The sequence below is a fragment of the Aotus nancymaae genome, unplaced genomic scaffold (genome assembly GCF_030222135.1).
Source record: "Aotus nancymaae isolate 86718 unplaced genomic scaffold, 86718_ANA_hifiasm-v0.15.2.pri h1tg000036l, whole genome shotgun sequence".
NCBI classification, from domain to species: Eukaryota; Metazoa; Chordata; class Mammalia; order Primates; family Aotidae; genus Aotus; species Aotus nancymaae.
In genome coordinates this window covers 33103459-33130484 of record NW_026988450.1, presented here as the reverse complement: position 1 = coordinate 33130484, position 27026 = coordinate 33103459, and positions in this window count along the sequence as shown.

Genomic DNA, 27026 nt, shown 5'->3' with positions numbered 1-27026 from the left:
ACCAGTTGAAGCAAACAAGAGGATTGCCAAAAAAACTAAAAATAAAAACTTATAGAATGAAGTGTCCACAGGAGGCTTAAAAAACTGCAGTATATTCCTGGGGCTCTAGAAGGCCTTGAAGATGAGCAGGGCTTGTGTATGACCAAGAAAGACTTAGAAGGCCCAGGAATTTTACCTCTGGCTAATGTTGAGGCTCTGCGCAAGCAATATAAATTAGTCAGATAAGCCACAGTTGTAAGCTCCTGGAATGATGAAGGCAAACTCAACACTCACACAGCACCTCTTGGCAAAAGGTGGGAGACTTATTGTTTCAGGCATTTAGGGAAATTTCTATCTAATTATTAGGTGACCAGTAAGCTAATTGAGTTTGCAGTGGTTACACACTACAAATAATACATATTTTACAGAATTATTCCAAAAAAAATTACTAAAGCAACAGAAACCAACAACAAAAACAGTATCAATAACAAATCCTGAGGAAGAGTGAATTTATTTCCAGAGTCTCCACATTATATTATTTAGAATGTCCAGTTTGTAACAAGAAAGGGTGACACACAAATAAACAGGAATATTATGACCTATAAAAAGAATAACACATATAATCAATAGAAACAAAATTCTAAAGTTGGATAATGCTCTAAAGCAGGCTAAAAATCTGGAGAAATTTTGTTATTCTAAAACATATATTTATTTGGGGGAATATTTTCTTTTTCTATATGCAGAAGGCTCAATTAATATTTTAAAAAGATTTCAAACTAAAGAGGTTTATCAGATATTTGTGTTGTAGTGGAGTGAGCATAGAAAGTCAACATCAAGACAAAAGTATGCCAAATTGCAGGGTCTTTATTGCCGGTGGCCACAGAGGACTCACGTCTCTCCAACCTGTGGCCCCAAAAGGAGGGTGTCAAGACCTTTTATACCCGTAAAACCACCTCAGGGGTGAGGGTGAGGGGCGGGGGTGGGGGTGGGGGTGAGGGGTTTCAGACATTCTGAGGGCTAGTGGATTCTGTAAATCACCTCCTGGGCGGAGATGAGGGTGAGGGGCTTCAGACATTCTGAGGGCCAGGGGACTTTGGACATTCCGATTGTTACTTAAGTGTTTCACAGAAGTCAAGATAAGCATTAGTTTACACATTGTCTGGGTAGGGTAGAAATCACAGACCTTAATTATTTATTACAAGTCTCAGGGGCCAAGATGGCATGGGTTTGGACGGCTTGCCTGTCACATTAGGGGTTAAAGAGAGCAGTTTGAACAGAAAGCCGAGGTATGGTTGAGGTATGCAGTTTTATAGGGCTTTTACCATGTCACATTTGAACAGTATTGCTTAAATAGTTGTTAACACAAACTAGGTTTTGTCTATTTAATGACATATTTAAGCAACAAAAATTAAATATTTGCTTTCCTAAAAATGTAACTACCAGGCTTGTGATATCAGAAATATAAAGCATATGCTGATTCTTTTACAGTAAAAAATAGAAGAAAATTTAATTTTAGCTATTGTTAATAACTGTTTATAAATTTTGGTTATATTTCTTTCAGCTGCATATTCTTTTAAACTCAAAGCAGTGCATTATTTTTTTTAAGTAATCAGTGAATTATTTTTCAAAAAACTTTATTCCTTTTATATTTTTACAAATATATTTATTTTAAATTTTTCTTCAAATTGTTACAGTCCAGAGAAATGTTTTTCTTTTTTCCTTCACTCTGAGAAATAAATTTTAGGGCAGACTGTCTCAGAAAATTTTTATATAGCTTATTTCTGAATTTTATAAACAAACCTATTAGGGTAATTTAGGCAGTTTACTTTTTTTGGTAAAACAATCATTGAGTAGCAGTTATAAGAACTTTGCTAAATATATTGGGCCTATAAAACATCTAACAAGGAGTGGTTCCTTTCTATGGAATTATTAAATTAGGTAGAGAAACAATCATCTACAGGAAATTGAAATAATAAATTTATATATCTATCTAATGGCTACTGCAAATCAAAAATGCTGTACACATTTTGAGAACAATTTACTGTGTCTCAGTGGTCAGATAACTTCATGAAGCTCAATGTTGAGCTGGTCTTGATTTAGATAGGAAGTGAAGAGTGTTTTAAATATTCCTGCTTAGTAGAAAATATGTAATAAAAGATAAGAAGACAATAATTTTATTACTTAGCGTTCTCTAGAGGGACAAACAATAGGATGGATATACAAGAAGAAACATGAAAAGTGACTCACATCATTATGGAGGCTGAAAAGTCCCGCAGTATGCTAGAGAACCAGAAAAGTAAGTGGTATAATTCAGTCCAGGTATAGAGTCCTGAGAACCAGGAGAAGCAATGGCATGATTTCCCATTGGTCTAACAACCAGGTTGTTTCCCAAAGGTCTAACAACCAGGGAGGTAGAATGCTGGTGGCAGAAGTAGGCCAGCATAAATCATGGAGTCTGAAGGCTTGGGTATCAGGAGCTCTGATGTCTAAGGAAAGAGGGAGATGAATGTCGCAGATCATGAATAGACAGAGAATTTCTCCATTTTTCTGCCTTTTTGTTCTATTTGGGCCCTCAAGGGATTGAATGATGCCCACTCCATATTGGTGAAGGTGGATCTTCTGTACTTAGTCTACTGATTAAAATGCTAATATCTTCCAGAAACACCCTGAAAGATTCACTCAGAAATAATATTTTACCAGCTATCTCAACAGCACTTAGTCTAATTTGATACATAAAATTAACCACCACAACAATGTGTAGGGAATAGTAAGCATAACAACCTTAATTAACTTAAGAATTTAAGGATGTGATTAGTGGTTAATGAGATTGAAAAAGACTGTTAAAATAAATAGATGCCAGGCTAAGTATTCAGTTCTGGCTACATAATATGCAGAGCCCAAGGCAAATTGAAAATATGGGATCCTTTGTTTAAAAATATTAAGAATTCCAAGATGGTAGCAGCAGATCAGTAAGCCAAACATGGAGCCTTTCTAAGTGTGAGACTCTGCACAGTTAGCATGCCCTGTGAAGAACTTAATCCTCACTTAATAGATAATGGGGAGGTTCTAATGGGATTTCATTAGGGAGAGAACACGATGAGTGTGATGATATATTTAAAAAAAAAAAAAATAGTGATTATTTGCAGGCTAAATTAGAGAAGATCAAGAGAAGTGTGTATAGTATCCCAAAAATGTACAGCTAGGATTCTGATCCCTGATAGAAACAGAAAGGAAGAACTTTTCAAGGATTAAATTGAGCATGTTTGTGAATGGCTAGAAAAGAGACTAAGGGAAGTAGAGGAGTAGAGATGTGTGAAGGATTTCAAGCACACTTGACTGAGAGAATGATTTGAAACAGGAGTGGGGCTGAAATCATTAGCTGTATTTTAGAAGAGCTTGTATTGAATGGTGGTAGGGAAACAAAGTGGAGATACTTAGTTATTATTTACCAATACATAGATAGAAGAGTGAGAGAGACAAGTTTGTTTGTCTGCAGAATGACGTAAATAGTGCAATCAGCTAATATTTAGTGATACTAACATATATTATTATAGATCTTAGTAATGATACTGACCTATTTTATTTATGGAATTCATGTTTCTCCTCCAAATAGTTAACTTTTTTCTCTAAGAAATAATACTTAACTGAAATCAATGATTCAACATTCAAAGAACAAAAATAGTTGTGTGAAAAAACTTCCATCATTATTTAATAAACTAATTGCACTATTCAAGACTCCATTCTATTTTCTCTTAATATTCCCAACAAGCTTATATGATATATTTTATTTTCTTTCCTATTTTTATTTTTATTATTTTTTTTTGAGACGGAGTTTCGCTCTTGTTACCCAGGCTGGAGTGCAATGGCGCGATCTCGGCTCACCGCAACCTCTGCCTCCTGGGTTCAGGCAATTCTCCAGCCTCAGCCTCCTGAGTAGCTGGGATTACAGGCATGCGCCACCGTGCCCAACTAATTTTTTGTATCTTTAGCAGAGACGGGGTTTCACCATGTTGACCAGGATGGTCTTGATCTCTTGACCTCGTGATCCACCTGCCTCGGCCTCCCAAAGTGGTGGGATTACAGGCTGAGTCACTGCGCCCGGCTTCTTTCCTATTTTTAAAGATTAAGAGACTTAATAATTGGTAAGCGAACTAAGTTTATTAGTTATTTGAGGACTATTTATTGAGTGATTACTAATCATACTGTTCCAAGTGCTGGGTATGTAGTATTAAATAAGGCTGTCAGCCACTCAGTTCTCACAAAGGTTACAAGACAATATCAGTATATTGACAATATCAGTAATAACAAGAGATGTAAATAAAATAAAGATATAATAGACAAAAACTCAATAAATACTTTACATTAATCGTTGGAGGAATAACTTGCCCAAAGTGACAAAGTTAATTAATGTAAACTAAGGTTTGAACTCATTTCTGCGAGTATAGAGAATTGTCTCTCTTTTTCACTGTTGCATTGCCAGTAATCAGAACACTGCCAGTATATATTAGGGACTCAAACCATTGTTGAGAAAAAAAAGAGTAATAGCTCATATTTATTGTTGACATGTCATGCATCGTACCTATTATTTTATGATATTTTAATAATAAAGTCAATATTATTTTCATTTTAACTATTTTAAATCTGAGGTTCATGACAGTAAAATAAATTGCCCAAGGTTAAACAACAGCTATATAGAAGTTGGCATTTGATATTCATAAGCGTCCAAAGGCAGTAATTTCCCAGTGGACACTCATTTGCAATGATTGCATTTGTCTTTATACGCCTTAGGCTTGGAGACATTGTCACTGTGAGAGTCTTGATGGAAGGATGTGAAAAAAGGCCATATTCTTGTCTTTCATAACACTGGCAGCCAGTGGGTGGATGCTTCAGTAAAATAATGCCCAGGGCCAGTGCTCTGAAGAGAAGAGTAATTCAATAATACTTGAACACATTAATGTATTATTCAATGAAAAAATAAATTATAAAACTTTTAAATATGAAATTAGTGCCCATTTCATAGCACAGATTGAGTCACAAATACCTCCTTTGCTTTCAAATTACATTTTTCTAAAAGCTTAGCGTGAAATTATTAATGATTATTGAGTTTGTTGATGTCTATGAGTGCCCGACAAACTGAGCTATGTTTTAGGTGCTGGGACTGTTCTGACTCTTTTGATATGCCAAAACAATGGGTAATACTAAAGAAATGCACTTGGCCATGAAGGTAGGAAAAAAGTAAATAGCTCGAATTGTACTTTGTTTAAATTCTGGCTTCTTTCTAATAAAAATTAATTATAATATGTAATGCTCAAGAGCCATAAAATTTCATATGCCAATAATATAAAACTATGTTTTTAATTGTATTAAGAGATGGGAAAAGATATAGTTTGATATCTTAGAAATGGTTGATATTATATGTCATATAATCTAAGCAAAGTTAGAAAATCTATTAACATTTTAGCCTATAGCCAGGAAACATGCTGCAAAGAAGGCTGAAGATAAATCACCTTTAAGTACAAGGATCAGGTGATGGTAACAAAATGCCTTATTTTCCACATTATAACGAACCTCTCCTTAAGCATGCTGTGAGGAACTGCCACAAATTGGGCAAGCCAGAATAGATCAGTAGCCTGTTCTGCATTAAACCATACAGTAATTTTGTTTGCTGCAACACAGAAGATATCTACCAACTGCTTTCTAAGAGGAAATGCATCAACATATTCTTTAGATTTTTTGAGTTATTAATAAAAATAAGCTGTTCTTTTCCCCACAACACAAAGAATATAGTTATTCTCCACATTCCAAAAAGGTTTGTAGTGCAGATACATTGTAAAAGAGTCTAATACATTCTTTCTGATATGCATCATACGGTAGTTCACACACGGCTTCCATAGGCTGGGACTAATTAATGTTTCTCTCCCACAATGGCAGTCTCAAAACTGATTTAATACATATCTATTGAGTTCTAAGTGGCACATTCAGTGGTTGGCACTGGGAATATAGTGGTGAGCAAAACTAATTACCATTTCTGTTCTCATTAGAGGCTCCTTGTTAGGGAAAATCTATAGTCCAACTATTTTTTTTTAATTCACATTAAATTTTTACATATTCTCTGCCTATTTAATTCTGTCTTATTTTTTTACAAGCCCCAAGACTGTCTATATACAATCATACTTGTCAAAGAACTAACAAGTTCAAAGTAGCAAATGTAAATGGAAGAAACGAGCAACAATATGAAAGGTAGTTAATCTAGCTTATTCAAATCTGCAAAGTTAAATCTGAATCTGTCTGAATCATGGTGTCAACTCCTCTCTTCATTTTAATTGAATAAAATGCAGAGAAAAAAGATTGTTCACTAGCATGCTTATTTATAGTTATAGGATAAGACTGGGTGGAGGCAAGGTAATCTATCACCTTATTTTTTATTGCCTGTGATCACTGCATTTTTTTATGATCCTCTTTATCATCTACATTGATTTCTTTCATGTTGCGACTCAGGAAACTGTAAGTGATAAATGATTATATTCACAATTAAGCCATTAAGGTAACACAGTCTTATAGTATGAAGATATATTATAAAACAAGTATTAAGAAATTGTAGAAGTTCAGTTTCTAATTCCATTTTTTAACAACTATGCAAAGACCCCACATTGACCTAATTTTAAAATTATATTAACTCAATTTTTACTATAGATTTTTCATGTGGTCAAGATTTCTTTCATATTCTCAGCATCTCTTTCTTCTCAAAGATTTTTAATTTTTTAAAAACTTCTTGGAAATGCAAACCAGGTTTTCGATTTTGATTTTTTAAAATTGTAACATTTTGAGATGCTATTTCCCTGTACCTTATAAGCATTTCAAAATATGAGAAATACATTATATAATTAATGAGGAAATAAAAAGAGTTTTATTTTGTTTATTTCATTACTAACTTCCTTTGGTCTTCTATTGTTCACATTTCCCAACATACTTTATCTCATATTTCACTCATCAAATACTCATTGATTAATTAATTCAAAAATATTTTATGAGCATCTACCTCAAATTATCCAGTGCTTTGATTTCTGGGAATGAAAACTGAAGTTCACAGGGTCCTTGATTTTACTGAATGAGGAATTTAAAATGGGCAATAAGGACACAATATAATGAAGAAAGTACAGAAATCAGTAAGAGCAGGTGGAAGAGGTACTTAACCCACTCTATATATCCCTTCATATCATACCACCAAACTCTAAACATCAAACCATACCCAATTTAAAGTGTCCAAATATATCAGTCACTTGGTAAAGAGTTACTCGGATAAAGTATATACCTTCTGATTCAATGTTGTAACAATGTCATTTGAAAATATAACTATATCACTATGTCTGTATCTATCTCTCAAGTATGTGTTTGTTTATATATGTATCGTATTTATATCCATATACATCTTTAGATGTATTTTTTTTATCCTGTATCAAGCCAGATGATATAAGATATTCAACTTTAAATTATAGTGCTTATGATCTTCATGGGTTTGCCTTTATAAATTGCAATTTTGACATTTAACTTTGAAATTGCTTTGAGGTACATATATGTCAGAATTCATATAAACTTTTGAATTTATGGTTTTATTTATTGTAGTGGCGTTTTGAGGGATACTATTTTCCACATCATGTAGGGTCTTCTTTTATAAAAACTCTATAAGGATGGTGATAGGAAATTATTCTCAGGCTTCATTGACAGTGCAGGCCATGCTTCTCATGAACCAAGGCAATGTTTTTAATCTTTTAAACACACTGATTTTTGAAATGATCACATTTTTACTTTTGCTTGAAACACTGGAAACTTTAGAATAAATTATCATTTTGATTCAAACAATTATATATGACTTTATATGTACATATCCATTTTAGCTTTAACTTTAACTTCTTTTATTATTCTACCTTTAGTTTTTTCATGATCTTTCTTTTTTTAAATGCTTTGTTTTCATAGGTATTGTCTTATGCATGATTGTATGTATTAATATGTATTACATATGTATTTTCTCTGTTGAAGTTTTATGAACAAATTGAAATAATAGCACATAAAATGTAAATGCTTACTGCTTTTTATGATTTTTTAACATTTATCTTGATGGTTTCTTATTTTATCAATGATCAATCTAAATTTTTCTTGATATGAATATATAATTATTTTTATTATACTGCTTTTATTAGTCCATTTTCATGCTGCTGATAAAGAGATACCTGAGATTGGGCAACTTATAAAAGAAATAGATTTAATGGACTTACATTCCACATGGGTGGAGAGGCCTCACAATTACAGCAGAAGGCAAGGAAAAGCAAGTCACATCTTACATGGATGGCAGCAGGCAAAAGGAGAGAGGTTGTACAGGGAAACTCTCTTTTATAAAACCATCAGATACTGTGAGACTTATACACTATCATGAGAACAGCATGAGAAACACCTGCCCCCTTAATTCAATTACCTCCCACCAGGTCCCTCCCACAAGAGATAGGAATTCAAGATGAGATCTGGATGAGGATACAGACAAACCATATTTATTAGGATGGTACTTGTAACACCTGTTTATGAAAGCTGACAACAGAATGCTATTTAAAAGATTTTGTTTATTTATTTCTAATAAAAATAAATTGGGGCCCCCTTGTACTCAATATTCTGCTGCTATTCAGGGAAAACATTCATAAGTTTAATTTATCAATGTAAAATGAGATTATATCTGTTTTAAATATCTGAAGACACTTTGGTTCATTTCTCTGATGACTAAAACAGTGAAAGAAACCATAGCAGCTAAAGGTTCCTTTGTTCAGGACTTTGCTTTTACAATGAATTGTTTTCATTATTGATTGACTCATGTTCTCATATGGTTAGAACTACTTCATTTCCCCTTGATTTATTCTTTACCTGCTCAGCACTTTTCAGTAGTTACCCAATGTTTCACACTAATCAAGGCTGCCTTTGTTGGCTGATCCAGTAATCATTTGGTAAAAGTGAGTTAGAGAAGTGACAGCTCAGGAAAGAGTAGAGAAAAGGAATAGATAATGAAAAGATTTCAATGAAAAGATGTGATTTTTCTTTTTGCTCATCTTATTCTATGGCTTTTTCGTGTATATATGTGTAAGTGAATTTTTCCCTTATAAAAATAGTACATTCAGAGAACTCAAGATAGTTAAAAATACCAGAAACAGTGGAAGAATAAGAGCAGTCTTCTACATTAAGAACATTTCACAGATTCAGTTCACATTTAAAAACACTTAGCACACTAGAAAGTTTTACTCTATTAAGTATTGCTTAATAATAATGTGGTCACATGTGAGTTGAAGAGCTTTAAACCTTTAATGATTCAGTTATATCCTAGGTGTTGCTCAAAAAACTTTCAATATAATCAAGCTATGCTTTATTATCCCTTTTAAAAATAATTAATTGTAATTATAGAATTAGTCTTAACATTATGGATTCTGTGCTCAAAGGATATATATATGTATAGATGTATGTATATATACTCACATATATACATATAATGTTTCTTTTAATAAAATTAAATTTATTTTTAGGTCTTCTTAAAATCAGTAAATATTTGCAATTAATTTGTGCTGCATATTTGAAATGTCACTTGAAGTTGCAAGAATAAAATGTTACTTGAGATTCAGTGACATCAGTGGAATTTTGTAGGATATTTAGACTTGATGATATGTGTTTTAGTTTACATTTAAATTATGAAATATTGAAGAAACAGCTCTTGGTGTGAATCTGCACTTGTACTAAAATGAAAATACATTAGTGGTTCATTATTATTAAGAGCAGAAAGAGGTTTTCTTAATGCTAGCTTATAAAACATTGGTACTTAAACTACAATTTGATACCTTATGAGCTGGCAAATTCAAGAATTTACTTTTAACCAGCAAATGGAAAAAAAATTAAAAATATTCTTGTAAATATATCTTCTATATTGCTTAAAAAATACACAGAACAGGTATTTAGAAATTTCAATAAATCATGATCTTGAATGAAACTTAAAATTACTTGACAAAAATTTTAGAGTCCTAAAAAAGCTTTGTATATCATTATATGAAAAAGAAATTTGGCAATTGCCTGGAGATACTTAGTTATGTGGGTGCAGCTAAATATTATTTAAAGCAAAACATTTTTTCTATACATTTTTAAATTTTTTCAGACCGAGTTTCACTCTTGTTGCCCAGGCTGGAGTGCAATGGCACAATCTTGGCTCACCACAACCTCCGCCTCCCAGATTCAAGCAATTCTTGTGCCTCAGCCTCCCAAGTAGCTGAGATTACAGGACATGTATCACCATGCCTCTCTAATTTTGTATTTTTAGTAGAGACACAGTTTCTCCATGTTGGTCAGGCTGGTCTTGAACTCCTGATCTCAGGTGATTCATCCGCCTCAGCCTCCCAAAGTGCTGGGATTACAGGCATGAACCACTACACCCAGCTATACATTTTTCTTCCTAAATAAAAACAGAAATTGGCCATTAATTATTATTGGTAATTAACATGAAAATCTAAATTGTAGAATGTCTTTCTTCATAAAAATAATTATGCAACAAACACTTATTGGATACAGTTAATAGATAAAAAATTAAAAACCTCTAACCTATGGTATTTAAATTTTAATACAACTATAACTATATAATGTGTCTTGTTTTGACATATATTTGTCCCAAATTATTAGTTAACCTTAAAGTGGGCATCTGATTTTTGGCAAACAAAATTTATTTAATTTTTAAAAAATTGGTAAAGCAGAATTGTCAGAGGTAAAGCAAAATGCTAAAGTAAATGTAATTACACAAACGTTTATTGGAAATAATTTGTGGAAAGCATGGACATAATACATTTTATTAAATAAAGATACAGTTCTTGTAAGGAAGAGACATATGTCTTAATTGTTAAGAATTTTGACCATATGCACACACTATAAATACCTAACAAGCAGTGTAAAAAGCAAATATACTTGGCCTATAACATAACACATCACATTCTTTCAATAATCAATTGCAAACTTTTCTAAAATTCATTTCTTCATGTAGCTATAAAGTAGTTTTCCAGACGCTAATGAAAAATAACAAAATCACATATATTTTCATGATTTATCATGGCAAGTTTCTTGAAAATTTTTGGTACCTGAAATTCAGATTTCTGAAATGACAGAAACCAAGTTTAAAAATAAATTAGTAATGTCCAAAATAAAATAAAGTGGGCTTCGTCAGTAGCTATAGCTGTATACTTTAAGACAAAACAATAATTCAAATGCTTTGGTAAACAAAAAAAGAAATATTAATAAAATAAAAGCATAGTCATAATAAATTAATAGCATCCTTGGTAGCTTCTATATGCTTGTGTTATTTTGTTTTGAAGATATATTTGGTGTTTACAAAGTGAAATTTGAAATTAACAAAGATTTTTTTGTAGTATATATATTTTACCTTAGAAATTAAAATTAGTTGTCATCTGATTGGTTAGAGAAGTGAAATGACTGTACATCTAGAATGCAACGGTTTATTTGATGGCCAAAGATTTTCACTGATTTCCATTTAAAAGATAGCCAAAAAATTTAGAACATTTTTATGGCCAAATAAAAATCCTGTGTCTGACTTTTTCCATACATTTGTTGCAGAATTTGTACCATCTTAGATTTTGACTACTTTATTTTGGTAGCTCCCAAGTAGTCAAAAGTCATTAATTGTTCATATTAATTTTCTAAAACAAGAGTTATTAAATTTGTAAAATTATAAACTCCATGATACAACATGCATAGTTTTGCATATATGCTTTATTTTTCTGGCAAGAATCTGTTGAGTTTGGAAGAAATGTATCTTAGCATAATAAAGGCCATATATTACAAGCCAACATATCTAACATCATACTCAACAGTGAAAAGCTGAAAGAATTTCCTCTAATAGCAAGAACAAGACAAGGGTGCCCATTTTAGCCACTCCTACTCAACATACTGCTGGGAGCTCTGGCCAGATCAATTAGAAAAGAAAAAGAAATAACAGGCATCCAAATCAGAAAGAAAGAAGTTTAATTGTCTCTATTTATAGATGACAATATCTTGTATACAGAAAACCTCAAAGACTCAACCAGAAAACTGTTGGGACTAAGAAATTAATTTAGTAAAGCTGCAGGATACAAAATCAACATACAAAAACCAGGTTGCATTTTATACACTAATAATAAACTATCTGAAAATAAATAAAATAACCTTATTTAAAATAGTATCAAAAAGAATAGTTAGAGATAAATTTGACCAAGGAGTTGAAAGATTTATACACTGATAACTATAAAACATTGGTGAAAGAAATTGAAGAAAACACAAATAAATGAAGAAATGAAAATCCATGTTCATGGTTTAGAAAACCAATATTGTTAAAATGTCCATGATACCCAATTTAACCTAAAACCATAATTCAAAAACTAACAAAACACAATGGTATTTTTTACAGTAATTAAAAAAAGATCCTGAAATTTGTATAGAACCATAAAAGACTGAATTGACAAAGTAGTCTTAAGAGAAAGCAAAGCTGGAGGCATAAAGCTTCTGAATTAAAACTATATTACAAAGCTCTAGTAATTATGACAGTATGGTATTGACATAAAAAAGATGCATAGAACAATGGAATGGAATAGAAATCCTATAAATAAACCTATGCTTATGTAATTAATGGCTATTTAATGAGGGAGTAATGTATACAAAATGGGAAAAAGGTTAGTTTCTTCAATAAATGGTTCTGAGAAAACCTAATTTCCTCATGCAAATGAATGAAATTGAGTCTCTGTGTTAGTCTGTTCTTGCATTGCTATAAAGACCCAAGACTGGGTAATTTATAAATAAAAGAGATTTAATTGGCTCACAGTTCCTCAGGCAGTACAGGAAGCATGGTTGGGGAGGCCTCAGAAAACATATAATCATGGCAGAAGGTGAAGTGGAAGCAGGCACATCTTACATGTCTGTAGTCAGAGAAAGAGAAAGAGAGGGGAGTGCTACACACTTTTATATAACCAGATCTCACAATAACTCACTCACTGTTATGAGAACAGCACCACAGTGGAAATTCACACTCATGATCCAATCACATCCCACCAGGCCCCACCTCTAATTGGGGATTACAATTTGACATGAGATTTGAGCAGGGACACAAATTCAAGCCATATCAGCCTCTACCTTTTAACACTCACAAATATTAAATCAATATAGATTAAGGACTTAAATGTAAAATGTGAAACTGTAAAACTCCTATAAAAAATATAGAGGAACACTTCTTGTCATTGTCTTGGCAATAATTTTTTAGATAATACAATGAAAACATAGTGAGCAAAAGCTAAAGTAAACAAATGAACTCCATCAAACTAAAAGGCTTCTGCGTAAGAAAGAAAATCGACAATCAAAAGACTGAAGAGACACCTATAGAATAAGATAAAATATTTGTAAACCCTGTATCTGATAAGGGATTAATATAAAAAATCTGTGAAGAACTCAAAGGAATTAATATCAATAATAACCATAATTATCTGATATTAAATTGTCTATTCAAAAGAACTGAGTAGACATTTTTCCATAGAAGACATGCAAATAGCCATCAGGTAGATGAAAACAATGCCCAACAACACTAATTATGAGGGAAATGTAAATTATTACACATAGTTTGTCTAAATCAAAACAACACATGTACCACATAAATACATACAACTTTATGTACTCATAATAATTAAAAAAAATTAAATCAAAAAATGAAAAGACACATAAGGTATCAGTTCATAATGATAGAATTGCTATAATAAAAATTACTAGAGAAACAAGTGTAAGCAAGGATAATAAGGAAAGGAAGTTTTGTACACTGTTGTTGGGAGTGTAAATTGGTACAATCACTATGGAAAGCAGCATGGAAGTTGCTCAAAAAATTGAAACTACCAAATGATCCAGCAATCTCACTTTGGGATAAATAGAAAAAAAAAAATCAAATTAGTACTTAAAGAGCTATCAGCACTCCCACTTTCATTGCAGCATTATTCACAAAGCTAAGACATGAAAACAAACTAAGTCCTCCTCAGGAAATGAATGGAAAAATAAAATGTGATATATATCTAGAATATTATAATATTACACGTTATAATATTATATATAAATGTGTATGTATAAATATATATATTTATATATAAATATATATATATATATAATAAAATATTATTCACACTTTTAAAAATTCTACCATTTGCCTCATGAAGTGACCTAGAGGGCACAATGATAAGTGAAATAGCCAGAGAGAGAAAGATACATGCTGCATAACCTCACTTTTATGGGCAATCTAAATATATCAAGCTCATGGAAACAGGGTATAATGGTGGTTGCCAGGTACTGTGGGATGAGGGAGATGGGGAAATATTGATTACAGGTACAGAGTTTTAATGTTAAGATGAATGACTCTGGGGCTCTAGTGCATAACATGGCAACTATAGTTGATAATACTTTTTATATACATTAAATATATTGAGAATAGATCTTAAATGTTATCACCATACACACATAGAGACACGCACATATGCAAATGGTGATTTTGTGAGGTGATGAATATATTAATACCTTGATTGTGTTAATCATTTCACAATTTGTAGGTACCTCAAATCATCATGTTGTATACCTTAAATATATGAAAGTTTATTTGTCAATTATATCTCAATAAAGCTTTAAAAAGTTATTTCATTATGTAAATTATCAATGATCCGAAAGAGCTAAACAGCAATGAATCCAGGTGGGGACAAATATGTGTTTGGAAAGACATGTTGGAGATCTAGGAAGGTAGAGTCTTACCTTGACCCAGCAAGTAAGAAAATATATTGATCAAGCAGAAGAAGAGCAAATGTTGCTCCATTCTGTTAAAAGTTAAATGAACACTCTGGTATGACTTAATGAACATTAAGTTGTTGATGCTGTTATTTTCTCTTCTCTCAAATATCACATGTTCAAGTCTTCTAAAAATCAATCAAGTTAATTATAACAATGATCTTTTAAAAATAACGAATTATATCACAAGTAGGAGACTTTATTTGATTTTATTATTAAACTTTTATTTTAGGCTCAAGGGTACATGTGTAGATTTGTTGTATAAGTAAATTGCATGTCTTAGAGACTTGGTATACAAATTATTTCATCACCCAGGTAATAAACATAGTTCTCGATAAGTAGTTTCTCCATCCTCACTTTTCTCCCACCCTCCACCCTAAAGTAGGTAACAGTATCTCTTGTTCATGTCAATATGTACTCAATATGTAGCTCCCACTTATAAGTGAGAACATGTGATATTATTTGGTTTTCTGTTCCTGAGTTAGTTTGCCGAGAATAATGACCTCTAGCTCTATCCATGTTGTTGCAAAGGACATGATCTAATTCATTTTTATGGCTTCATAGCATTCCATGGTATGTACTACATTTTTAAAATTTAGTATATGTACTACATTTTTAAAATTTAGTCTACCATTGATGGGCATTTAGGTTGGTTGCATATCTTTGTGAATAGTGCTGAGGTAAAATACACTTGCATATGTCTTTAAAGTAAATGATATATTTTCCTTTGAGTATGTATCTAATAATTAGATTGCTGGGTGTAATGGTTATTCTGTTTTAAGTTATAACAGAAATTGCCAAACTGCTTTCCACAATGACTGAACCAATTTACATTCTCAGCAGTGCAGAAGTATTCCCTTTTCTCCACAGCCTCACCTGCATCTGTCGTTTATAACTTTAATAGTAGACATTATGACTGGGGTGAGATAGTATCTCATTGTGGTTTTGAATCTATAATGATTAGTGAAGTTAAGCATTTTCTCATAGGCTTGTTGACCACATGTACATCTTCTTTTGAGCAATGTCTGCTTATATTATTTGCCCAGTTTTTAATGGGTTTGTTTTTAGATTCTAAATGTGTTTAAATTTCTTATAGATTATGGATGTAAGACCTTTGTTAGATGCATCGTTTGCAAACATTTTCTCCCATTCTGTAGATTGTCTGTTTACTCTGTTGATAGTTTCTTTTGATGTAAATAAGATCTTTCATTTCAATAGTACAGCTTCTCAATTTTTATTTTGTTGCAATTGCTTTTAATGTCTTCATGAAATCTTTGCTAGTTCCTATGTACAAGATGCTATTGCTTAGGTTGTCCTCCAGGGCTTTTAAAGTTTTAGGTTTTACATTTAAGTATTTACTTCACCTTGAGGTATTTTTTTTAATATGGATTAACAAACGAGTCCAGTTTCAATCTTCTGCATATGGCTAGCCAGTTATCCCAACATTATTTTTTGAACACGGTGTTCTTCCCCCATGGCTTGTTTTGTCAGTTTTGTCAAAGATCAGGTGGTTGTAGGTGTGCAGCATTATTTCAAGGCTCTCTGCTCCGCGTTATTGATCTATGTGTATGTTTTTGTGCCATGAGGTTTGGCTACTGTAACCTTGTGGTATGGTTTGTATCAGGTAACATCATGCTTCCAGTTTTGTTCTTTTGCCTTAGTTTTTTGGGCTCTTTTTGGTTCCACATAAATTTTACAGTAGTGTTTTCTAATTCTGTGAATAATGCCATTGGTAGTTTGATAGTAACAGCATTGAATCTGTAAATTTCTTTGGGTAGCACGGCAATTTCAACAATATGGATTCTTCCTATTCATGAATGTGGAATGTTTTTCCAAAGATTTGTGTCATCTCTGATTTATTTAAGCAGTGTTTTATAATTCTGTTTGTAGAGTTATTTTGCCAGTTTCATTAGCTATATTCCTAGGTATTTTATTCTTGGTGTTGCTATTGTGAATGGGATTTCATTCTTAATTTGAATCTCAGCATGAATGTAGTTGATGTATAGGAATGTGACAGAATGGTGTACATTGATTTTATGTCCTAAACCTTTGCTGATGTTGTTTATCAGATTAAGGAGCTTTGGATAGAGACTATAGATTTTTCTAAGTATAGAATTCTATTGTCTGCAAACAGTGATAGTTTGCATTCCTCTTTTCCTGTTTTGATGCCTTTTATTTATTTCTCTTGCCTAATTGCTTATGGTAGTACTTCAAGTACTATGTTTAATAGTCATGGTGAGAGAGGGCATCCTTATTTTATTTTGATTTTCAAGGGGCGTGCTTCTAGCTTTAGCCCATTCTGTATGATATCGACTGTTGGTGTGTCGTATGGCTCTTATTATTTTGAAGTATGTGCTTTAATGCCTGATTTATTGAGGGTTTTTAACACGAAGTGTTGAATTTTATTAGAGTATGTACCATGTCTCTATAAGAAGAATGCACGTTCTATTGTTTGAGTGTAGAGAGTTCTGTAGGTGTCTATTAGGTCTATTTTGTCAAGTGTTGAGTTAAGCTCCTAAATATTTTTGTTGATTTTCGGCCTCAATAATCTTTCTAATACTGTTAGTGGGGTTTTGTAGTGTCCCATTATTATGTTGTGATTATCTAAATCTCTTCATAGGTCTTTAAGTCCTTCTTTATGAATCTGGGTGCTCCTGTGTTGGGTGGATATATATTTAGGAGAGTTAGTTCTTCTTGGTGAATTGAGCCCTTTACCATTACGTAATGACCTTCTTTTCCCTTTTAATCTTTGCTTGTCTAAAGTCTATTTTGTCTGAAATTAGAATAGCAACTCTTGCTTTTTTCTGTTTTCCATTTGCTTGATAGGTTTTTCTCCATCTCTCTACCTTGAGATTATGGATGTCATTGCCTGTAAGATGTGTCTCTTGAAGTCAGCATACCATTGGGTTTTGCTTCTTTATCCAACTTGCCTTTTATTCTGGGAGCATTTAGCCCATTTACATTTAAAGTTAGTATTGCTCTATGCTGACTTGTGTCATCATGTTTTTTGCTGGTTATGCACACTTGCTTGTGTGGTTGCTTTTTAGGGTCTCTGGTCTAGGTATTTTAAGCATTTTTGTACTGTATGGTAATAGTCTTCCTTTTCATGATTAGCCCTCCTTTCAGAACCTCTTGTAAGGCAGATCCGGTGTTAATGAAATTCCTTAAATTTGCTTGTATGAAAAAGATTTTATTTCTCCTTCACATATGAAGCTTAATTTGGCAGGATATGAAATTCTTGGCGGGAAATTCTTATCATTAAGAATGCTGAATATAAGCCCCCAACTCTTCTCACCTGTAGTGTTTATGATGAAAATCTGGTGTTATTCTGATAAGGTTTTCATTGTAGGTTATCTGCCCCTTCTCTCTAGCAGCCTTTAACCATTTTTCTTTCATTTCAACCTTTGAGATCTAAATCACTCTGTGTATTCAGGGTTGTCTTCTTGTGTAGTATTTTACAGGAGTTCTCTGCATTACCTGAATTTGAATATTGACCTCTTTAGCATTTTGGGGAAATTTTCATGGATGATATTATAAAATATGTTTTCCACATTGCTTACTTTCTCTTCCTGTCTTTCAGGGAAACATATGAATGATAGATTTGATCTCTTTGCATAATTCCTTATTTCTCATAGGTTTTTATTAATTTTTTGCTTTGTTTTTTTTAATTGCCTGATTTAGTTATTTTGAAGAACTGTTCTTCATACTCTAAGATTCATGCCTTACATTGGTTGACTCTGCTGTTAATACTTGTGATTGTAATTTGACATTCTTTTTTTTTTTTATTGCATTTTAGGTTTTGGGGTACATATGAAGAACATGCAAGATTGTTGCATAGGTGCACACGTGGCAGTGTGATTTGCTGCCTTCATCCCCTTCACCTATATGTGGCATTTCTCCCCATGCTATCCCTCCCCAACCTCCCACCCCCCGCTGTCCCTCCCCTATTTCCCCGCAACAGACCCCAGTGTATAGTGCTCCCCTCCCTGTGTCCATGTGTTCTCATTGTTCAACACCTGTCTATGAGTGAGAACATGTGGTGTTTGATTTTGTGTTCCTGTGTCAGTTTGCTGAGAATGATGGCTTCCAGGTTCATCCATGTCCCTACAAAGGACACGAACTCATTGTTTTTGATGGCTGCATAATATTCCATGGTGTATGTGTGCCACATTTTCCCTGTCCAGTCTATCGTTGATGGGCATTTGGGTTGGTTCCAGGTCTTTGCTATTGTAAACTGTGCTGCAATGAACATTTGTGTACATGTGTCTTTATAGTAGAATGGTTTATAATCCTTTGGATATATACCCAGTAATGGGATTGCTGGGTCAAATGAAATTTCTATTTCTAGGTCCTTGAGGAATCGCCACACTGTCTTCCACAATGGTTGAACTAATTTACACTTCCACCAACAGTGTAAGAGTGTTCCTATTTCTCCACATCCTCTCCAGCATCTGTTGTCTCCAGATTTTTTAATGATCACCATTCTAACTGGCGTGAGATGGTATCTCAATGTAGTTTTGATTTGCATTTCTCTAATGACCAGTGATGATGAGCATTTTTTCATATGTTTGTTGGCCTCATGTATGTCTTCTATTGTAAAGTGTCTGTTCATATCCTTCGCCCACTTTTGAATGGGCTTGTTTGTTTTTTTCTTGTAAATCTGTTTTAGTTCATTGTAAATTCTGGATATCAGCCCTTTGTCAGATGGGTAAGCTGCAAAAATTTTTTCCCATTCTGTTGGTTGTCGATTCACTCTAATGACTGTTTCTTTTGCCTTGCAGAAGCTGTGGAGTTTGATTAGGTCCCATTTGTCTATTTTGGCTTTTGTTGCCAATGCTTTTGGTGTTTTGGTCATGAAATCCTTGCCTACACCTATTTCCTGAATGGTTTTGCCTAGATTTTCTTCTATGATTTTCATGGTGTTAGGTTTTATGTTTAAGTCTTTAACCCATCTGGAGTTAATTTTAGTGTAAAGTATCAGAAAGGGGTCCAGTTTCTGCTTTCTGCATATGGCTAGCCAGTTTTCCCAACACCACTTATTAAACAGGGAATCATTTCCCCATTGCTTGTTTTTATCAGGTTTGTCAAAGATCGGATGGTTGTAGATATGTTGTGTTGCCTCTGAGGCCTCTGTTCTGTTCCATTGGTCTATATCTCTGTTTTGGTACCAGTACCATGCTGTTTTGATTACTGTAACTTTGTAGTATAGTTTGAAGTTCGGTAGTGTGATGCCTCCCGCTTTGTTCTTTTTGCTTAGAATTGACTTGGCTATGCAGGCTCTCTTTTGGTTCCCGATGAAGTTTAAGGTGGTTTTTTCGAGTTCTGTGACGAAGCTCATTCTTTATCCCCATTGATGGGGATAGCGTTGAATCTGTAAATTACTTTGGGCAGTATTGCCATTTTCAGGATATTGATTCTTCCTAACCATGAACATGGAATATTTCTCCATCTGTTTGTGTCCTCTCTTATTTTGTTGAACAGTGGTTTGTAGTTCTCCTTGAAGAGGTCCTTTACATTCCTTGTTAGTTGTATTCCTAGGTATTTTATTCTCTTTGTAGCAAATGTGAATGGCAGTTCGTTTTTCATTTGGCTCTCTTTAAGTCTGTTATTGGTGTATAGGAATGCTTGTGATTTTTGCACATTGATTTTGTATCCTGAGACTTTGCTGAAGTTGCTTATCAGTTTCAGGAGATTTTGGGCTGAGACGATGGGGTCTTCTAGATATACAGTCATGTCATCTGCAAATAGAGACAATTTAACTTCCTCCTTTCCTTTTTGAATACCCTTTATTTCTTTTCCTTGCCTGATTGCTCTGGCTAGAAATTCCAGTTCTATATTGAATAAGAGTGGTGAGAGAGGGCATCCTTGTCTAGTGCCTGATTTCAAAGGGAAAACTTCCAGTTTTTCCCATTCAGTATGATATTGGCTGTTGGTTTGTCATAAATAGCTTATATTGTTTTGAGATATGTTCCCTCAATACTTTATTGAGGGTTTTTAGCATAAAGGGCTGTTGAATTTTGTTGAAGGCCTTCTCTGCATCAATTGAGATAATCATGTGGTTTTTGTCTTTGGTTCTGTTTATGTGTTGAATTATGTTTATAGACTTGCGTATGTTGAACCAGCCTTCCATCCCCGGGATGAATCCTACTTGATCATGGTGGATAAGCTTTTTGATGTGCTGTTGCAATCGGCTTGCCAGTATTTTATTGAAGATTTTTGCATCTATATTCATCACGGATATTGGCCTGTAGTTTTCTTTTCTTGTTGAGTCTCTGCCGGGTTTTGGTATCAGGATGATATTGGTCTTATGAAATGATTTGGAAAGGATTCCCTCTTTTTGGATTATTTGGAATAGTTTCAGAAGGAATGGTACCAGCTCCTCTTTGTATATCTGGTAGAATTCGGCTGTGAACCGATCTGGACCTGGGCTTTTTTTGGGTGGTAGGCTCTTAATTCCTGCCTCGACTTCAGACCTTGTTATTGGTCTATTCAGGGTTTCGACTTCTTCCTGGTTTAGGCTTGCGAGGAGGCAACTGTCCAGGAATTTATCCATTTCTTCCAGGTTTTCTAGTTTATGTGCATAGAGTTGTTTGTAATAATCTCTGATGGTGGTTTAAATTTCTGTGGAATCTGTGGTGATATCCCCTTTCTCATTTATTGTTGCATCTATTTGGTTATTCTCTCTTTTCTTTTTTATTAATCTGGCTAGTGGTCTGTCTATTTTGTTGATCTTTTCAAAAAAACAGCTCCTGATTTTCTTGATTTTTTGAAAGGTTTTGTGTCTCTATCTCCTTCAGTTCTGCTCTCTTCTTAGTTATTTCTTGTCTTCTGCTAACTTTTGAGTTATTTTGATCTTGCTCCTCTAGCTCTTTCAATTTTAACGATAGGGTGTCAATTTTAGATCTCTCCTTTCTTCTCATGTGGGCACTTATTGCTGTATATTTTCCTCTAGAGACTGCTTTAAATGTGTCCCAGAGATTCTGGTATGTGGTGTCTTTGTTCTCGTTGGTTTCAAAGAACATCTTTATTTCTGCCTTCATTTCATTGTTTATCCAGTCAACATTCAGGAGAAAGTTGTTCAGTTTCCATGAAGCTGTGCGGTTCTGGGTTGGTTTCTGAATTCGGAATTCTAACTTGATTGCACTGTGGTCTGTGAGACTGTTTGTTATGGTTTCCATTCTTTTGCATTTGCTGAGGAGTGATTTACTTCCAATTATGTGGTCAATTTTAGAGTAGGTGTGATGTGGTGCTGAGAAGAATGTATATTCTGTGGATTTGGGGTGGAGAGTTCTGTAAATGTCTATTAGGTTTGCTTCTTCCAGGTCTGAGTTCAAGTCCTGGATATCCTTGTTGATTTTCTGTCTCGTTGATCTGTCTAATATTGACAATGGAGTGTTAAAGTCTCCCACTATTATTGTGTGGGAGTCTAAGTCTCTTTGTAGGTCATTAAGAACTTGCCTTATATATCTGGGTGCTCCTGTATTAGGTGCATATATATTTAGGATAGTTAGCTCTTCTTGTTGCATTGATCCTTTTACCATTATGTAATGTCCTTCTTTGTCTCTTTTGATCTTTGTTGCTTTAAAGTCTATTTTATCAGAGATGAGAATTGCCACTCCTGCTTTTTTTTGCTCTCCATTTGCTTGGTAAATCTTCCTCCATCCCTTTATTTTGAGCCTTTGGGTATCCTTGCATGTGAGATGGGTTTTCTGGATACAGCACACCGATTGGGTTTTGGCTTTTTATCCAATTTGCCAGTCTGTGTCTTTTGATTGGGGCATTTAGTCCATTTACATTTAGGGTTAATATTGTTATGTGTTAATTTGATACTGCCATTTTCATGCTAGCTGGCTGTTTTGCCTGTTAGTTGATGCAGATTCTTCATTGTGTTGATGCTCTTTACCATTTGGTATGTTTTTGGAGTGGCTGGTACTGGTTGTTTTTTTCTATGTGTAGTGCCTCTTTCAGGAGCTCTTGTAAAGCAGGCCTGGTGGTGATGAAATCTCTGAGTACTTGCTCGTTTGCAAAGGATTTTATTTTTCCTTCACTTATGAAGCTTAGTTTGGCTGGATATGAAATTCTAGGGTGAAAGTTCTTTTCTTTAAGGATGTTGAATATCGGCCCCCACTCTCTTCTGGCTTGTAGGATTTCTGCTGAGAGATCTGCTGTGAGTCTGATGGGCTTCCCTTTGTGCATAACCTGACCTTTCTCTCTGGCTGCCCTTAACATTTTCTCCTTCATTTCAACCCTGGTGAATCTGACAATTATGTGCCTTGGGGTTGCTCTTCTTGAGGAATATCTTTATGGTGTTCTCTGTATTTCCTGGTCTTGAATATTAGCCTGCCTTGCTCGGTTGGGGAAGTTTTCCCAGATAATATCCTGAAGAGTGTTTTCCAGCTTGGATGCATTCTCTTCGTCACATTCGGGTACACCTAACAAACGTAGATTAGGTCTTTTCACATAGTCCCATATTTCTTGTTGACTTTGTTCATTCCTTTTTACCCTTTTTTCTCTAATCTTGCCTTCTCGTTTTATTTCATTGAGTTGATCTTCGACCTCTGATATCCTTTCTTCTGCTTGGTCAATTCGGCTGTTAAAACTTGTGCAGGCTTCACGAAGTTCTCGTGTTGTGTTTTTCAGCTCCATCAATTCACTCATATTCCTCTCTAAGTTGTCCATTCTTGTTAGCAGTTTGTCAAATCTTTTTTCAAGGTTCTTAGTTTCTTTGCATTGGGTTAGAACATGTTCGTTTAGCTCTCGGAAGTTTCTTATTACCCACCTTCTGAAGCCTGATTCTGTCATTTCATCACACTCATTCTCCATCCAGTCTTGTTCCTTTGCTGGTGAGGAGTTGTGATCCCTTATAGGAAGAGAGGTGTTCTGGTTTCAGCTGTTTTCATCCTTTTTGCACTGGTTTCTTCCCATCTTTGTGGATTTATCCACCTGTCGTCTTTGTAGTTGCTGACTTTCTGATTGAGTCTCTGGGTGGGTGTCCTGTTTGTTGATCATGAAGTTATTTCTGTTTCTTAGTTTTCCTTCTAACGGTCTGGCACCTCTGCTGTAAGACTTCTGAGGTCCATTCCAGGCCGTGCCTGCCTGGGGATCACCTGCAGCAGCTGCAGAACAGTAAAGGTTGCCACCAGTTTCTTCTTCTGCTTTGTCTCAGAAGGAGACCTGCCAGATGTTAGTCTGAGCTCTCCTTTATGAGGTGACTCTTTGGATATATGGGGGTCAGAGAGCTGCTTGAGGAGACAATCTGTCCTTTATAGTCGCTCAAGTGCTGAGCTGTGAGCTCTATTGTTTATTCAGAGCTGCTGGGAAGGTATGTTTAAGTCTGCTGCAGCAGAACTCATAAACTCCTTTTTTTCCCCAGGTGTTCTGTCCCAGGGAGTTAGGGCTTTATTATGAGTTTCCGCTGTGCTGCTGCCTTTTTTTTTTTTTTTTTTTTTCAGGGCTGCCTTGCCCGGCAAGGAGGCAGCCTAGTCACTGTCTGCCTGCAGGGGCTTCACTGAGCTGCTGTGGGCTCTGCCCAGCTGCTGTGTGAACTTTCCTGCAGTCCTGTTTATATGGGTGTAGTTAGGACTGCCTCAGCAATGGTGGTCTGCCTCTGTAATGACGGACTCTCTCTGTAATGGTGGGTTGCCTCGGTAATGGCAGACTGCCTCTGTAGTGGTGGAGTGCCTCGGTAATGGTGGACGCCCCTCCCCTACAGAGCTGGACCATCCCAGGTTCAGTTGTGCTTGCTGTGAAACTCTCAACCCAGAGCATTTCCAATTGCTGTTTTTTTGTTTTTGTTTTTGTTTTTGTCAGGGTGGGACCAGCCAGTCCTGATCACCTGGCTCCATGTCTCAGAGCCTTTTGTTTTTTAGTTGAACAGTCGGCTCTCTCCCAGGTGTTCTGGGCGCCTGTTGGAAAGGCTCCGGGATCTGTGTGATTTCCCGTGTGGCGACCCACTGCGCTGGCTGAAACGGTGGCTCTGAGATTTGTGGCTCTTTTTTGCCCAGGAATCTCCTGGTCTGGCTCCCTGTTTCAGTCCACCCTTTTTTTTTAAATCAGGGGAATGAGCAACTCTGAGTTCCCAGAGGTTCCTGGAGCTCTCCGGAGCTTCCCTTGCTGGCTAAAAGGGGACCCAGTTCCGTTTACTGTGCACTCGGAACCGCCGTGCTGGCCAAAACAGCTGCGCTGGTGACCCGTGGGGTTCCTCTGCCTGGGAATCTCCTGGTCTGCGGGCAATAAAAATCCATCTGGAAATGCAGCGTTCACTCACCCTCTGCACTTTCACTGGGAGCTGCAATCCTGAGCTGCTCCTAACCGGCCATCTTGGATCGTCTGTAATTTGGCATTCTTGAAGTGGGTTTTTCAGCTTTATAATCCCAGTTTGGTTCTGTCTTAATGTGGATATTTCATCTTTCATCTCCTGTTTTATTATGTTCCTTCGACTCTTTGAATTGAGTTTCAAATTTCTCCTGAATGTAGATTATCTGTATTCCCATTCATATTCTGAATTCTTTTTCTGTCATTTCAGCCATTTCAGCCTGGTTAAGAACAATTTTTGGGGAACTAGTGTGATTGTTTAAAGGTAACAAGACACTTTGGCTTTTTGAGTTGTGTCAGGGTTCTTGTGCTAATTCTTTCTCATTTTTGTGGGCTGATGTTCCCTCAATCTTTGAAGTTGCTTTCCTTTGGTTGGGTTTTATTTTCTTTTATCCTCTTTGATGTTCTAGGTGTTTGATTATGGTATAAGGTGGCTTCAGTCGACTGACTCCATTTCTGGAAGATTTTAGGGGGCCAAGGCACAGCTCATGACTCCTGGGCTGCATGCTCTAACTCCAGGGGTCTGGTATTGGACCCCTGACTTTGTTCTCTTGCCAATCAAGGTTAGGAACTTGCTGTGCTGGAGCATCTGATGTGTTGCTAGACCACTGGTCACAACATTCCCATGGGTGGTGCCAGCCAAAGAGCTTCCTCAGGCAGTGGCAGTGGAATTGGTGGTTGTTTATATGTGCCAGCAGCAGTGGCAGTGTGGCAGGATGCACTGTGGTTGACTGCTGAAAGGTGCTGGCAACTTCAGGGGTGCTGTGGATGTTTGCAGCAGTGGCAGTAGCAGTGTGGTGTGGGCTGGTGTGCGGCCACCAGCATCTGTGCATGCATTTGCACAGGCAGTGGCACTGGCATAGGGTGAGGCACTGCAGAAGAGGGACTGGGACCCTCTGTGTGTGCCTAAATGCAGACAGCAGTGCCTGTGCAGAGTGAGGAGTCAGGGCCACTAATCTTAATGGATAGGTTCTCACCAACAACAGTGTCAGCTTGGGGGAGAGGTGCTGGCAGCCATGGGGCTTGTGGTCTTTAAGCTTGTGAATGTGCCAGCCAGTGACAATGGTGGTGCAGGGTGTGGAGTGAGCAGCTGTCGTCCTTGTGTGTCTTTGCATTAGCAATGGGGCACAGGGGTGGTGGGCAGGGTGTACTCACACTGGCAGCAATGGCACGGTGGGCTGCACTTATAAATGCGTGCCATCGGGGAGGGGAGGGGAGGTCCACCCTAGCACACATATGCTGACAAAATGATATGGAGATGGCTGTTGGTGAGTGCCTGCTGCAAAACAGCTTGGAAAAGGCTGCGGAGGCAGGAGGGCACTGATGGGCTGGTGTACATTAGTCTGGGCTACTCTGCTGGAACTCTCCAACAGTCAGGCACAGTCCACCAGGTACAGGAGCTATGATTCAGGACCCCAAAAGGCACCTTAACTAGACATCTGAGGCTGCACTACAAGCAGGTGGGGCCAGGCTAGGCTCCAAGGGAGGCCAGAAAAAAGAAACGGATACTAAGGTTAGACCAGCCCCATTTCATCAGCAAGAAGATCCTGTACTGTTCAGGTCCTATAGTTTATCAAAGGCTAAATACCTAGGGGAGCAACCTTTGGACGATGGGTATCCCTGACCATGCTCTACTACAGAGGCTTCCGCACCAAATCCTCTGGAGTCTGTACTAGCTAGAATTCTGCCCCTACCACCTCTCTAAGCAGTTCTTCCTGTCCAACGTGTGTCCATGAAGGTAGTGAGGTCTTCTCTTGCCAGGATTTGAGAGATTCCTGGTGAGAGTGGATCACTCCTGTCCTTCCCAATTTATCCATTTTCCTAGGAATCACTGGGTGCCAGGAATGAGTCCCAATGCACAGTAGCCTCAT